At 35.8% G+C, this 17782-nt stretch overlaps 1 non-coding gene across 1 annotated transcript; it reads left to right on the forward strand.

Annotated features, from left to right (window-relative positions):
• Positions 1–7366: 7366 nt before the first annotated feature.
• Positions 7367–7473, forward strand: LOC116122578. The gene has a single exon (XR_004126921.1). It is a non-coding gene; the product is annotated as a small nucleolar RNA R71 (small nucleolar RNA).
• The last annotated feature ends 10309 nt before the right edge of the window (positions 7474–17782 follow it).

The following is a 17782-nucleotide window of genomic DNA, read 5'->3' on the forward strand; positions in this document are numbered from 1 at the left end:
AGGACATGCAGGTCCTATTTGTTTATAAAAATTACAAACAAACCCAATAAACAATAAACAATAGGTCTAAGGCTCATGTACCGAGCACCATGCAATTATCTAACAAGAACATTGCATACATTCAAAAACAATCAATTTTTGAATTGGGTGGGTTGAATTATCAAATTACCACCTTAAACGTGCAGAATGAATATTGGCTTTAAAGGTTCAAAAACTGCAATTTAGCCCCTATATGAAAAACGGAAAGCAAAAATAGAATAGTAGGTTTCTTGCTGCAGCAAAGAAATTGTTTGCCCCGGCGAAGTTCATGCACACATGGTCGTTGTGACAAAGTTTTATTTTGCTGCGACGACCATGAACTTCCAAAAAACACAAATCATTCCAGAGAGTTTTATGCTGCAGCGAAGTTTTATTTCATCGCAGCTAGATGTATGTTTCCAGAATTTCACCACGGCCAAATTCACTTTTTGCATCTCGTTGCAGCGAAGTGTTATTTCGGACAGGAACACTGTTCACGATATACTATTCACATGATTTTTTGCCAATCGATCCAAAGTAGGATCATACTCACGGAAGTCCACACGAAGATAATCCGTAGAACCCTTGATTATTTTGCTAGAACAATCAAGGGCTTCAAGAATCAATAAAGAAGAACAATAAAAGTTTTCTTCTTGAGAGAGAGGGAGATAGGTTGGCTAGGGTTTTAATTGAATGAATAATTCCTCATCTTTTAATTTTAAGTTGCATTTATATAGTGCAACAATTAAAACCCTATTCCACTTAGGAATAGCCATGGGCTTCAACCCTAGTTCACCCTTGCAACCAAACACACCCTTTATGGTATTTTAATTAATTAATTACTATTATAATTAAAATCAATTAATATATAATAATATATTAACATTCAATTAATAACAATAATTCATTTAAATATATACAGAGATATTCACTAATTTAATTTTAATATTAAAATTAAATGCAGGCAACAACCTCAGAAAATTTAATTGCATTGTGAGATTACCAAAATACCATTTTGTCCTAAAAGACGAAAATACCCTTCTCACAAATTGATTCTTAAATTATATTCTAAGTGTGTGACCCGTAGGCTCCTCATCATATCGGCAGTGTATAGTATCGCAATTAACACCAATTAATCGTCTCACTACACACCGACCAAGATTGGTCCCTAACAAGGCATCATGGCCACCTGATAGATTCGGATTCAACAAAACCGCAGCCTGTCAACGGTATGGTTACCATGCAATCAAACCTTTCATCAACTGTTATCTCATTGAGATTGAGGAACAGAAATAGTGTCAACCTCAGATATCCTTGACATGTTTATATTCAGTTACTGGACCAATGATAGGAATATTAAATTGGATTGAGCATCAACTCAATCCCACTGTGGCCACATATTTAGTGTTATTGTTGTTAGAGTAAGTGCCCTACAACATGGTCGTTTATGTTAGAGTAAGTGCCCTAGAGCCAATCAATTATTATAGAATTGACTTTTGTAATAATGTTCATTGATCAATAAAAGGCTTTTTATTCTATATATCGCGTAAATCATCATTGTATGTATTCATATATGTCCTTAGAATAGTAGAACTGTGATAAGGGTATCAAGTGTTTCAAATCTTGATAGTGAGAACCCTATGAGCACATATGGTGGCCATTCTAGAAACGTCCGTAGCGCTAGTATTATTCTGAAGTAGGGGCACAGATAATACGGTAAGGCTATCATAGTGTTGAACGACCCTGTCAAAAGGCAGTGACTGATCTCACTTGTCAAGGTTGTTTGGTGACAACCTGGTGCAACACATGGGTGCTTGCTGTAGGCAAGTTTACTGGATTGACCCACCAGAGGATTCCATATGGATGGTAACCCAAGTGTCTATGGAACAAATCCTCTAATGAATGGTGGTGCATATGATCCTTAGACTTGAGATCACCGGAGCGCCTTGTGCACCGATTGGTGTAGTTGACACTAGCCTAATGCAGTTCTATTCAGAGCTGTCAATACGGTAGTGATTGACTGCATCAAGGAGTGTATGAAGCTATGGTGGATCGACAGAGGATTCATCACTCCCGGGTATGGGAGAAGTTATCTTATGGCACAATTCAGTAAATGGAAATGACACTAAAACTATGGCCACAATGGGATTGAGTTGTTGCTCTATCCAGTTTATAATATAGGTCATTGGTCTAGTAACTGAATACATAATATCGAGAGTAACCAAGGTTGACAATATTTCTATGCGTCGGTCTCATCGAGATAACGAATGATGAAAGGATTGGATTGTACAGTAACCATATCGTTGACAGGTATCTACTTCGCTGAATCCGAATCTATCGGGTGGCCGTGATGCCTTGCTAGGGGCCAATCTTGGTCTGTGTGTAGTGAGACGATTAATTAATGTTAATCATGATACTACACACTGCCGGTATTATAAGGAGCCTACGGGTGTCACACATAGAAGATAATTTAAGAACCAGTTTATAAGAAGGTCGTTTTTGTCTTTTTAGGCTAAAGGGTATTTTGGTAATTTCATAGTGCAATTAAATTTGCTGAGGTCGTAGCCTTTAAATTAAATAAGTGAAATTATATTTAAATATGTGTTCACATATATTTAAATTAATTATTGTTATTGTTAAATGTTAATATATATAAGATATATATATATATTAATTTAATTTAATTGAAATAATAATAATAATAATAATTAAAATATCTAAGTGGGGCTGTTTGGACAGAGGGGTTGTTTAGATTGGTGCCCAAGCCTATTCCATGATGGAATAGGGCAAAGTGTCTACTTTGTAAAATTAAAAATAATTTCATTTCAATCATTTTGAGAGAAACCCCGGTCCTCTTACCTCTCTTCCATGCCACTTCACATATGCTTGAATAAATGTTTCATTTTGATTTTGTTCCTAGTTCTTAAGGCTAAAAAGGATCTAGCAAATCCCTCTTTAGTTCCTTGGGGTTATCTTCGTGTGGACTAATGGTGGTTCGATCCGACCCTTGGATCGGTAGCTAAATCCCATTCGGTGATAAAGTTGGAGGAGCCTCCAAACGTGGGTATGGTTTCTTAACTTTAAATTGATTTTCCGTAGATTTGTATTTAATGCATAGATTGTTAAATTTGTACCCTGATCTTGGTTCTAAGGAATGATCCATGATGTTTATGATTTTTTGTTTCCGCTGCCATAACTTGTTCGTTTCCTAACAATTGCCATTTACTGAATTACCCAGTGAGATAACTTCTCCCGTACCCAGGAGTGATGAATCCTTTGTCGATCTACCATAGTCTCGATACACTTCTCAATGTAGCCAATCACTACCATATTGATAACTCTGAATAGAACTACATTGGGCTAGTGTCAAACTACACAAATTGGTGGACAAGGCGCTCCGGTGATCTCAAGTCTAAGGATCACATGCGCCACCATCCGTTAGAGGATTTATTCCATAGACACTAGGGTTACCATCCATATGGAATCCTCTAGTGGGTCTATCCAGTGAACTTGCCTTTAGCAAGCACCCATGCGTTGCACCAAGTTGTCGGCAAACAACCTTGACAAGTGAGATCAGTCATTGCCTTTCGATAGGGTCATTCAACACTATGATAGCCTTACGGTATTATCTGTGTCCTTGGTTAGAATAATAATGGGGCTGTGGACGTTTCTAGAATGGCCATCATATGTGATCACAGGGTTCTCACTATCAAGATTTGAAACACTTGATACCCTCGTCACGGTTCTATCATCCTAAGGACATATATCATTACATACACAATATAGAAGAATATGCCTTTTATTGATAAATAAACATTTATTATAAAGTCAATTTTACAATAATTGATTGGCTCTAGGGCACCTACTCTAACAATTTGGATGATCAAGCAACCAAGGATTGGATGCCAAGATCTTGCACGCATCATAGACTTCACAGATCCATCAGAGGAGTATTTCATAACCTCTAGCCTTTATTTTCCTATGCCATGATATGCATAAGGTGACATTGGGGATAATGTCATTCTAAGTTTAGGGGTAGGAAAATTTTGTGTTTACTTTATTTCTGTGTTATTTGTTTTTGTGTGTTTTGTGTGTGTTTGTGTTACTGTTGCCTAGATGAATCGCATAAGTCCATGATGAGAATTTGATTGTTGGGATATTATTTATAGAAAATGTGAAGTATTGCTTCAAGTTTATGTTGGTTGACTTGATTTAGCTTGAGGTTCATTGAGTGGTTCATCCACCATTTTCATTCTTTTGGCATGCTTAGAAACATTCTGTGTAGCTAGGTGAAGTCTTGATAATGTTGGTAGACTCTGGAACCTAGTTGAGAGGTGCTTGAGGTGAAATTCTAGGATTAGACATTGTTGAGGAAATGATTTAGGCAATTTTTTAGAACGTTTGAGCCTTTCTAGCCAACCCATGAATGAATTGTCCCTAGTCACCCATTTGAGCCTATTGATATTATTTCCTTATTCTTCTTATGTAACAAAAAATGTCCAACCCCTACACCCTAAACACTTTATCATACCCTTTAGGAGAACTCCCGACCTTGTGTATAACATAAAAGAGTTTGGGAGGTGTGTGAAGAAATGATGGATTAAAAGTTCAAGTTTGGGAGTTGTAAGAAAGGGCAATAAAAAGGGGGCAAGTAACCCCAATTCTTATAATTTGTATATAGTTGTAATTAAAGTTTTTAATTTCCTTATGCATTTCCAGCACAATAATAAGAAATCCATAAGTTTGGGGGATGTGAAAAAGATTGTAGAATTTGGTTGGAAAATGAGAAAGAATGGGTTTTGTCGATGTTGCTCTTTGTGTTTGCACGAGGAAAACTTAGTTTTCTTGCTTTGTTTCTCGTATCCTTTCTTTTGAGCCACTCACCCAAGCCTAACATTACAAGCCAATAAAGACCTTTTGATCCTTACCAATGTCTAGTCTACATTAGTGGAGAGTAGTTCGATACTTAGGCTTATGGAGTCTACCACCATTTGATAAACTTCACGTTTCTACATAAAATAATCCGGGAAGTCGGAAGGTGGATTGAAATAGGGATTATCTACTTAGGGGATTGATGGAGAAAGATAGTGAATTCAATTATGACTTCTGGAGTGTTGAGTATTTTCCCGTAATATTGTTTCAACAATTTTTGAGACTTGCATTGTCAATTAATTCTAGGCAACTTGTTTTTATTTCACAGTTTTCCTATTTTGTCATTTTGGCTTAAGTTGGTTTTTCCTTACATTTGTTTTGTTGTTTATGTTTTTGATGCTCGAGGACGAGCATACCTTAAGTTTGTGATAATTCGTGGATTATACTATTTTTCTTGTTTATTTGGTAGGATTTTCGGATACTTCTCTTTGAATTTAGGCCTAAGTTGCTGCCTAATTCATTCATTTAATGTTTCAAGTCTAAAACATATTTCTGGATTGAAACAAAGCAAAAACGGAGTTAATCTATTCAAATTCAAGAGTTTTCAGAGTTCAGAGATGTTCAGAGGTTGATTGGAAGCACCCTTGAAGCTCAGCATAACGAGAAGGAAAGAGAAAATCAAAGATTCAAGCGTTGGAGCATGCAAGGGCAGTTTCATAAATTCAACAAAATGAAGACAGAATTTCACCCCAGTAAAAAGTATTTTCACCACGGCATTAAACTCTCGGGTTTAAATGTGTTTTTGCAGTTCGTCGCGATGCCGCGACAAAAATCAAGTTCGCCGTGGCGAAATTTTTGAAAATTCTGTTTTGGCACTATCAAAAGAAAACTTAGCCCATTTTAGCAAGGAGGTCAACATTTTAGGCAAAGGGAAGATGAAAAAGAGACTTGAAGAGTTCGGGTTTCCAAATTAGGGAAGATTTCGTTTCTCTTTCAATTCTAACATGTTGAACTCTATATTTATAGTTTATGTGATGTTTTTCTTTATTTTGAGTATGAACTAACTCACTTTTGGGTTAGGGTTTTGATGTAACTTAGATTACAATGGTTTAGTATATAAATTTGTGTTGTTTTTGAGTTCTATTGCTTGGATCGTGGGTTTATTCTTGTACTTAATGCGATTGGATCTTGGGTTTTTGATTCAATTGAATGTTAAGCATGATGAGATTGAGAAGTGATTCATGTGTTAGATTCTTAGGGTAAACACTGTAGATAAAACGAATGCTAGAGATAAATTTAGCACTTTATGAAATCTTTATAGGATTCCACTTAGCTTAATAGACTTTGAACTATTAATCTTCATTTTGTTGGTTATGGAAGCTTAATAGGTATAAGTAGGAGAATATAGCCTGAGAAGGTATATTCCACAACTTACGGATTCCGGTTTATAATCCTTGCATGTGAACTTGAAAGCAATAGAAATTGCAGATTAAATTAGAGTATCCTAGTGAAGTCGAAACCCTAACCTCTCTTGCCTTGAATTGAATTTGTGTCGATTAGTTTAGTTTTAATCTCAATTGTTTAATTTTAGGTTTACTTTCTCCCGTAAATCCAAAAATTTTTGTGTTCTTCAATTAGTTATAGAACTAGGAAAATCGGTACTTAGCACTAAATCCTCGTGGGAACGATAATTGATTCATCATTTTATTACTTTTTGCAACAAGTGCACTTGTTAAATATGCATGTTTGTGAAAGCACGCATCAAGTTCTTAAAAAAAATCGCTCACTCAACTTTTCAGCTATTTGACCCATTTGCACCTCCAAGTTTTGAATAGACACTCCTTGATTTCTGAAATTTACTCTCGTCTCATTCATAAAACATGTGGTCTCTTGCATGAATTTCCCAAACATATCCTCCAATTTTGACATTCTTTGCTCATATGGTTGATGGTTCACCCTTGATTGATGGTTTGGCATTGTCCTTTGATTCAATTGATTGTTTTGATTGCCCCAGGACAAGTTTGGGTGATTTCTCCAACCAGGATTGTAAGTATTGGAGAATGGATTGTTCTATTATTTCCCAGCCAAATAGTTGACTTGCTTTGATGATGAGGAGGATGAAGCAAAGGTGTTCCTCACTTGGTAGTCAATGCTCGCATGGTTACCTACACAAAAATCACATGTTACTTGAGGTGTTTGAATGGAATTAACATGCATACCTCCTATTTGTTTCTAAAGAGCGACAAGTTGGGCTGAAATGGTTGTGTAAGCATTAACTTCATGAATACCCATGAACTTCTTTGGCACTATTCAATCATCCGATCTTTGGTAGTTGTTACTTGCAAAAACTTCAAGTAACTCTTGAGCTTCCACCAGTGTCCTGTTATGTAACGCTCCTCTAGCTGCTGCATCTACCATTGTTCAAACATTTGGTAGCAAACCTGAATAGAATGTTTGAACTTGCATCCAAACAGGCAAACAGTGGTGTGGACACCTCCTCAACATTTCCATTAATCTCTCCCATGCTTCATATAATGATTCATGGTCGCCTTGTACAAATGAGGTAATGTCATTTCTCATCTTTATTGAAAGAGCTGGTAGATAATACTTGTACAAGAACTTTTGTGCTAGATCATTCCATGTGGTGATGTTTCCAACAGGTAATGACATTAGCCATCCTTTTGCCTTATCTCTCAATGAGAATGGAAACAGTCACAATCTAATAGCATCATCTGTCACCCCATTGTGTTTGAATGTGTCACAAATTTCCAGGAAGTTGGCTATGTGCATATTTGGATCTTCTTTTGGATCACCCCTAAACTGTACTGACTACTAAATCATTTGGATTATGGTCAGCTTTATCTCAAAGTTATTCGCCTCAACAGGAGGTCTCATGATGCTCGGACTACACCTATCAATTTGTGGAAGTGAAAATTCCCTCAAAGTTCTATTTTTAGCCATCTCAATGACTCCCGCCTCTCATTCTTTTCTCTCTTTGATGAATCTTCTTGCTATTCTTTCAATCTTTGGATCAATAGGAACCACTGGATGATTTCTTGCTTTTTGCATAAACTGCACAGAAAAGAAAAAAGAGTGTGAGATCACAAGCAAACAAAAAGACAAATTAAACTAAAAATTAAACTCCAATTTAGCGAAAACTAGAAAAATTCAATATTAACACAAAATCAATCCCCAGTAATGGCGCCAAAAACTTGATTCGTGCCTTCACAAACATGCATATTTAGCAAGTGCACTAGTTGTAAAAAATAATAAAGTGATGAATCGAGTATCGTTCCCACGAGGATTTAGTGCTAAGTACCGATTTTCCCAGTTCCGTAACTAATTGAAGAACACAAAAATGTTTGGATTTGAGGGAGAAAGTAAAGCTAAAATTAAAGCACAAAATTAAACAATTGAGATTAAAACTAAACTAATCAACACAAATTCAATTCAAGGCAAGAGAGGTTAGGGTTTCGACTTCACTAGGATACACTAATTTAATCTATAATTTCTATTGCTTTCAAGTTCACATGCAAGGACTATAAATCGGACTCCCTAAGTTTTAGAATATACCTTCTCAAGCTATATTCTCTTACTTATCCATATTAAGCTTCTGCACCCAACAAAATGAAGATTAATAGTTCAAAGTCTATTAAGCTAAATGGAATCCTATAATAATTTCATCGATTGCTAAATTAACCTATCTCTAGCGTTCGCTTAATCTATGGTGTTTACGCTAAGAAGCTAACACATGAATCACTTCTTAGTCTCATCATCCTCAACATTCAGTTGAATCAAAAACCCAACATCCAATCACATTCAGTATAAGAATAAACACATAATCCAACCAATAGAACTAAAAAACAACACAAATCTATATACTAACCCATCGTAATCCAAGTTACATAAAAACTCTAACCCAAAAGTGAGTTAGTTCATACTCAAAATAAAGAAAAACATCACATAAACTGTAAATATAGAGTTCAACAGGTTAGAAATAGAAAGAGAAATAATCTTCCCTAATTTGGAGACCCAAACTCTTCAAATCTCTTTTTCCTCTTCCCTTTGCCTAAAATATCGACCTCTTTGCTAAAATAAGCTAAGTTTTCTTTTTATAGTGCCCACTAACCCTAGGACTCAAGACTAAAATGGGAAAATGCACCGTTTTTAAAAGAAAAACTAAATTTTCCAGAATTCGTCATGGCAAACTTGATTTTCGCCCTAGCAGTGCGACAAATTACAAAAACACATTTAAACCCGAGAGTTTCATACCACGACGAAAATGCTTTTTGCCATGATGAGACTTTGTCTTCATTTTTTTGAATTTACGGAACTACCCTTGTATGCTTCAACACTTGAATCTTCGATTTTCTCTTTCCTTCTTGTCATGCTGAGCTTCAAGGGTGCTTCTAATCTACCTCCGAACATCTCTAAACTCTAAAATCTCTCGAATTTGAATCGATTGACTTCGTTTTTGCTTTGTTTTGATGCAAAAATATGTTTTATACCTGGAACATGAAATGAATGAATTAAGTAGCAATTCAGGCCCAAATTCAAAGAGAAGTATCCGAAAATCCTACCAAATAAACAAGAAAAATAGTATAATCCATGGATTATCAAACATATGTAATCTTGCAATTCCATATTGAATACCATTCAAACTAATTGACAGCAATCCATTAGTTGTCATAAATTGATATCTAATGTTGTCCAAAATGGACACTGAAATAATGTTCTTTGAAATTGAAGGAACATAAAAATAATTTGCAAGTTCCAATACAAGGCCTAAAGGAAAATTTAAATAATAAACTCCTACAGCTAATGCAGCAGCGCGTGCTCCATTCCCAACTCATAGGTCCCCGTCTCCTTGATTGAACAATCTACTCTGTCGCAGTCCCTGCACAAAAGTTCAAATGTGAGAACCACATCCTATGTGAATGACCCAAGATGTAACAGGAGAGATATTGATTTCAATCATGTACATACTTTTAGAAGAAGATGCAAGCTTCTTCTTCTTCTTGTTTCTTGCTAGGAAGGCCTTGCAATGTTTCTTCCAGTGGCCACGCTTACCACAATAGAAGTAAACAACCTTTTATTTTTTTGCATATAGACTTAAAAGTATCCTAAGGTTTGAATTTGAGCTTGGGTTTGGAGTTAGCCTCACCCTTGCTCTTATTTGCCCCTCAATCAGTGTTAGCAACTACTATCACTATTGGCTTCAACCTTTTGCTCTTGCAGTCCTTAACGAGCTTAAGGAAGGACCTCTCATTCATGCTCATGTTATATTTGAACTGAGAATCTGGTAAGGATTAAGTCGACTACCAAGTCACTCTCAAAACCAAAACCCAAAGTCTTAAATCTCTCGACATACCCAATCATGTTGAGTATATGAGGACCAACTTTGGCCCCCTTATCCATCTTGCATTTTCCAGGTGATGTCATCACCTTGCTCTTGAGGCTGAGCTTTCGCAATGGTATAATTTACTTTCAGACCCCTAGTACAATCCGAAGATATCAATACATGTCTAAAAAATTACTACCATCCAGCCTATTTCTTTTGATGATCGATCATAATGGGCGTCAACCCATTAAATGGAATTCTACAAGTACAAATTTTAAATAGAGTTAATAATCTTTTATTAATTAAGGGGGTGTTTGTCTGAGCTTGTAAGCTGGTCAAACTAGCTTATAAGTTCTAAAATTAAGCTAACTTGTTTGTTTATAACTTTTTTTGGCTTATAAGCTAAGCTTATAAGCCAAAAAAATAAAAAAGTTACTTTTTTTTTCTTGCTGCTTATAAGCTAGTTTTATCAAGTATATTGCCACATCCCTATTTAATTTTAAAATTCCATTGTATAATTTATTATTTAATAAAATAATATAGTACTCTTTTTAGTCATTTTAATGGTAAAATATAGTTATAAGCCACATTTTACCAAATGCGTCAACTACTTATCAGTCACTTATTAGTACTTTAACCAAACACGTAACTGCTTAAAAATTTTAAATGCTTATCAGTCGCTTATTAGTACTTTAACCAAACATGTAATTGCTTAAAAATTTTAAATGCTTATCAGTCACTTATTAGTACTTTAACCAAACACGTAACTGCTTAAAATTTCAAATGCTTATAAGCTCAAATTAGCTTATGAGCACTAGTTGCTTATAAGCTAATTTTCATAAGCTCAGCCAAACAGGCTCTAATAAGGCCTTTTATCAATTAATATGCTCCCACTATTTTTATTCAAGTTAATAGCCCTCACTATTAAACTCGAGAAGGCCGTTGGTCTTCCTAGTGGGCCGGAATCCCATCATTCCTAATTTGATCTCTCACGGGGGCAAGTAGACTAAAGTAGGATGAGTAGGTAGGCCACAAGCTCTAGCTTACCCCATTTAATAGCACCAACTTATTAAACTCAAATATAAGTAAAACAGACAAACCAATTATACAATCCATTGACACCAACCATTGGCCTTAAGTGTAACTTTCGAATCAGTGAGTTTGGACACTATATGCCCACTTGTGCATTTTAAATATGCACTACTCTACCATGCCACTAGTTGTACTTATCAACCCTTTGCTGAGGCAAATCCAACAAAGTATGCCTAGTTAAGTCATAACCCATCACTATTAAGGAAAAATTCCAATAATAATTAACCTCCCAAAGGTAGAAATGGCTCCTTGCAGGGTGCAAGTGAATGGGAGAGTTAATTTTGCTATTCAATTTGCAAAATTAACTTTATGGGAATTCCTCTATTACATCAAAACCCAATGACCCTTTATATAGGCAATCCCAAATAAGAATCCGATAAGGATTGGATTACAATCCTTTTACTTCATATTTGAATTAGATTACAATCCTTGATATAAGGGACTAGAATATCTCTTAAAGATTTTCTCCTTAAATATGAATCCTAATTAAATAAATATTCCAATTTATTTATTTCCTATATAAATACATATTCTAATTAAATAAATATTACTATTTATTTAATCCATATATATTTATCATATTTAATATATGGGTTTTAAAATATATTTAATTAAAACAAATATATATTCTCCATATTAATTAAAATTAATATGATTTCAATTTTTTTTAAAAATTCTCCCAATAAATTGGATATGGCATCAACCCTGTAGCAAAATTACCAAAGTAGCATTTTCGACCACAATGACGAAAATGCCCATAGAATCTCAAATTATCGAAATACCCTTTTTAGCCCAAGGACAAGATTGTCCTTCCATTTCCATTTCCCACTTAACTACCTTCTATGTGTGTGACTCAAAGGCTCTTCACTTTGTCGGCAGTGTCTCGATAACTAATTAAGCATCAAGCAATCAGTGTTTTCATACACCAATCAAAATTGATCTCTAGCAAGGCATCATGATTCCCCCGTAAGTAAAGAATCAATAATTTAGACCTACCTTGTCTTCAGTATGGTTACCGTGCAATTTGATCCGTTTCATCATCTTTTTTCTCCTCATGGTTTGAGGTACAGAAATAATGTCTACCTCAAAAGCTACCTTGACATGTTCTATATTTGGTTCTTGAATCTGACAACTATTGGATTTGAGCACCAACTCGATTTCACCGTGGCCACAGATTTGAGGTCGTAGTTCTTTAACAAAATATCTCACTAATATAGATCTCTTATAACCAGTAGTGATGAATCCTTTGTTGATCCACCATAGCCATAGTGTACTTCTCAATGTAAGCAATCACCACTGTTCTGGTAATCCTTAAAAGAGACGACATTAGGCTAATGGTAAATCACATCAATATTTACATATGGCGCTCTAGTGATCTCAAGTCGAAGGACCACATGCACGACATCTGTAAGAGGATATATTCCACAAACACTGGGTTTACCATCTCGTGTGGAATCCTATGATGGGTCAGTCCAGTATACTTGCACAAGCAAGCACCCATGTGTTGCACCAAGTTGATGCCTATAACCTTGACATGTAAGATCTCGATAGGGCCGTTCAACACGGTGATATTCTCACCATAAAATCTGTGTCCTTGGTCAAATTTATATTATGACTACAGACAGTTTAAGAAGGGCCACCATTTGTGCTTATAGGGTTCTCACAATTAAGATATAACACTTAATTCCCTCGTCACTGGTTTCAACCTTTCTAAGGACATATACTATATTCGTCACGCGTAATAAATAGATGTTATAGTATATATGCTCATAAATAAGCATGCCTTTTTATTCGTTTATTTGAAATAAGTTTACAAGAGCTAAAATATTGGCCGTAGTGCACCTATTCTAACATGTCTAACATATCAAGCAGAACTGTGTTAACGTTTTAATTGACGATAAATGCAGCGGAAAACAAAAAATTTACCGATTAAACAATATTAAGCCCCGAAACACAAATATGAGTATGACGATGTTCATATGCTATAAAACAAACAAGACACATGAAAGAATTAGAACCATATCCACGTTTGTGTTAGGAAATGGTCCATGTACGCAGCGGAAAACAAAATCAATAATACAAGGATCGTTCCCATAGAGCCAAGATCAAAGGTATAATTTTACAGTTTATATTAAAGTAGAAATCTGCAGAAAAATTAATCATGAGTTTAGAAAACATACGCATGTTTGGAGGCTCCTCCAAATTTGTCAATGAACGTTTTTGCTACCGACCTAAGTGTAGGATCAAACCGACGTAGTCCACACTAAGACAATCACAAAGAACTAAGGAGGGATTTGCTAGATCCTCTTTGGCTTTAAGATTAAAGAAGAAAAATCAAATGAATTGATTTTGGGAAAAATGGAATGCTGCAGTGGGAGAGTAAATGGGGCTGTGTGTATATCTCTTTTACAATGAAAAAAACCTCTCCCATTTTACAAATAACCTTTTTCTTTTACAGTAAATTAAGTTGCCCTATTCCTATATGGAATAGGCTTGGGCTCTAACCCAAACACCCCATGTTACCAAACACTCCCAATTAGATATTTATTTTTATTTCATCATTATCTCAATTAATAATCAATTAATATATATTTAATATATATTATTAACTTTAACAATAATGATAATTTATTTAAATATATGCGAACACATATTTAAACGTAATTTCACTTATTTAATTTTTCTAACAAACTAAATAAAGCCTACGACCTCAGCAAATTTAATTGCACTGTGAAATTACCAAAATACCCTTTCGCCCAAAAAGACGAAACGCCTTTCTTTTTTCCTGAGTCTTAAATTATCTTCTATGTGTGTGACCCATAGGCTCCTCATCATACCGGTAGTGTATAGTATCGCGATTAACAGCAATTAATCATCTCACTAATACACAGACCAAGATTGGCCCCTAGCAAGGCATCATGGCCACCCGATAGATTCGGATGTAGCAAAGTAGCTAACTGTCAACGATATGGTTACTGTACAATTCGATCCTTTCATTATATGTTATCTCGACGAGACGAAGGCATAGAAATAGTGTCAACCTTCGGTTACTCTCGATATTATGTATTCAGTTTCTAGACCAATGACCTGTATTATAATCTGGATAGAGCAACAACTCAATCCCACTATGGCCACAGTTTTAGTGTCATTGCCATATATTAAATTGCGCCGTGAGATAACTTCTCCCGTACCCGGGAGTGATGAATCCTCTGTCTATCCACCATAGTCTTGATACACTCCTTGATGCAGCCAATCACCACCGTATTGACAGCTCTGAATAGAACTGCATTAAGCTAGTATCAAACTGCACCAATCGGTGCACAAGGCGCTCCAGTTATCTCAAGTCTAAGGATCATATGTACCACTATTCGTTAGAGGATTTTTTCCATAGACACTGGGGTTACCATCCATATGGAATCCTCTGGTAGGTCTGTCCAGTGAACTTGCTGCGGTGTCTTCGCCTATAGCAAGCACCCATATGTTACACCAGGTTGTCACCAAACAACCTTGACAAGTGAGATCAGTCACTACCTTTTGACAAGGTCGTTCAACACTATGATAGCCTTACCGTATTATTTGTGCCCTTACTTTAGAATAATACTAGGTCTACGGACGTTTCTAGAATGGCCACCATATGTGCTCATAAGGTTCTCACTATCAAGATTTGAAACACTTGATACCCTCGTCACGGTTCTACCATTCTAAGGACATATATCAATAATAATGATTTACGCAATATAGAATAAAATGTCTTTTATTGATTAATGAACATTATTACAAAGAGTCAATTCTACAATAATTGATTTGCTCTAAGGCATCTACTCTAACAATCTCCCACTTGCACTATAGCCAATCATTCATGTATTTAATACCAAATGATCTCAAGTACCTTTCATGCTTCTGTTGCGACAGAGGCTTTGTTAATGGATCTGCGAGATTGTCGTCAGTATGCATTTTGCTAATCTGAACGTCTTTCCTCTCAACTATCTCTCTGATGAGATGGAATCGTCTGAGTATGTGTCTGGACTTCTGATGAGACCATGGTTCCCTGGCTTGAGTAATTGCTCTATTGTTGTCACAATAAATGTCTATAGGATCAACAATTGTGGAACCACACCAAGTTCAATAATGAACTTCTTAATCCAGACTGCCTCTTTGGCCACTTCTGACAATGCAATATACTCAGCCTCCATTGTAGAGTCTGCTACAGTGCTTTGCTTGGAGCTCTTCCAGCTCACTGCACCTCCATTGAGACAAAATACAAACCTTGATTGCGATCGATAATCATCTTTGTCCGTTTGGAAACTAGCATCACTGTATCCTCTTACAGTGAGCTCCTCTTCCCCTCCATAAACCAAGAACATATCCTTAGTCCTCTTCAGGTACTTAAGAATATTCTTGATAGCCATCCAGTGATGCTCACCTGGATCTGATTGATATCTACTATAAGTGCTTAAAGCACATGAGACATCAATCTGAGTACATAGCATGGTATACATGATAGATCCAATTGCTGATGCATATGGGATCCTCTTCATCTTTTCTCTCTCATCTTGTGTTTTAGGACACAATTCCTTAGAGAGATAAACACCATGTGACATCGGAAGAAATCCCTTCTTGGATTCTTCCATACCAAATCTTTTCAGTATTTTGTCAATATACGCACTTTGACTTAGACCAAGCAACCTACACGATCTATCACGATAGATCTTTATACCAAGGATGTAGGCTGCTTCTTCTAAGTCCTTCATGGAGAAGCACTTGGAGAACCAAGTCTTTACCGACTGTAACTTCGGTATATCATTCTTGATTAGAAGTATGTCATCAACATACAACACTAGGACTACTACTGCGCTCCCACTCACTTTCTTGTAAACACAAGGCTCATCTTCATTTTGGATAAAATCGAATTCTTTTATGACTTCATCAAAACGAATGTTCCAGCTCCTTGAAGCTTGCTTGAGTCCATAAATGGATCTCTGCAACTTGCATACCTTATTAGCTTGACTATCAAGAATGAAAGTAATGACTTCTTTCTACTAGTATACTTTAGAATGTATGCAATAAAAATATACATACTTAGCATATGAAAATAGTTGGGCCCAAATTTTTCTTTACTTATAAAATATAATTCTTTACATATACTAAAATAACAAGTGCAAAAACTTAGCAACAGTGGACAGTAATGCCAATCCTCTCTGCTTGTCGATGTCCTTCCGACCGCTGCTCACCTATTTCCTGCAAAATATGGAAAAACAATAGGGTGAGCATAAAGAAAGAATAAGCAAGAAAAAGAATAAGAAAAGAAAGAATGAGAAAAGAAAGAATAAGAATAAGAAAGAATGAGAAAAGAAAGAATAAGAATAAGAAAGAATGAGAAAAGAAAGAATAAGAAAAAGAAAAAGAAAGAATGAGAAGGCTTGAATAGGCAAAGAAAAGAAAAGAAAAGAAAAACAAGAAAGAAAAGAGAAGCTTGGGCAAGCAAGACAAGAAAGAAAGAAAATAATAGAAAGAAAATAAAAGAAAAGGAAATAGAAATGGAAACAGAAAGAAGAAAGAAAATGCATTTTTATGCATTATTGCACATGCATATTACCATGTGTTCCACCATGGTTAGAAAGAATAGAAAGAAAAGGAAGAATAGAAAGAATAGAAAGAAAAGGAAGAATAGAAAGAATAGAAAGAAAGAACAGAGAGAAGGAAAGAACAGCGAGAATTAGGAAGAAAGAAAGAACAGTAAGAATTAGAAACGGAGAAATAAAAGAGAAAGAACTAAGAATGAAAGAAAGAAGAATTGAATTAAGCAAGGAAAGAACCAAGGAAGGAGAAAATATTAGGGATTTACTTACTGAGCTTTTTTTATGCTCACCCCGTTGTTTTTCCATGTTTTGCAGGAAATAGGTGAGCAGCGGTCGGAAGAACGTCGACACGCGGAGAGGATTTGGTAGGAATTGATGGAAGACACTCATGATGTTTCGGTGATGACTTGGGGCGAGTTTAGAAGATTGTTTGATGCTGAGTACAGAATAGTGGATTGGGTACATGAGAAGATACAAGAGTTTATTAATTTGAAGCAAGGGTTGAGTATAGTGAAAGAGTATTCTATGAGGTTTAATTCCCTTACCAGGTTTGCACCTGGAATAGTCAATACCCCAGAATTGAGAAGAGATAAGTTTGTCCATGGGTTGAAGCTAGAGATAGCTCGGGATGTAATGATAGGAGCTGAGCCCCCTCAAACCTGTAGGGAAGCTTTAGAGAGAGCTTTAAGGGCATAAATTTTTGTAAACAAGCTCACCTCAACGGGACCAAGTGAACCATCTCCCGTTCCACAGAGAGAAAGATTTGAGAGTGCAAGAAATAGAGAAGTGAAGAATAAGAAAAAGTTTCAGCCAAAGAAGAACAGAAAAGATTGGCAGAATAAACGGCCGAGAACAGTGGAGTTTCCCCCATGTCCTAAAT

Source organism: Pistacia vera, unplaced genomic scaffold, assembly GCF_008641045.1.
Source record: "Pistacia vera cultivar Batoury unplaced genomic scaffold, PisVer_v2 Contig1357, whole genome shotgun sequence".
Classification (NCBI taxonomy): domain Eukaryota; kingdom Viridiplantae; phylum Streptophyta; class Magnoliopsida; order Sapindales; family Anacardiaceae; genus Pistacia; species Pistacia vera.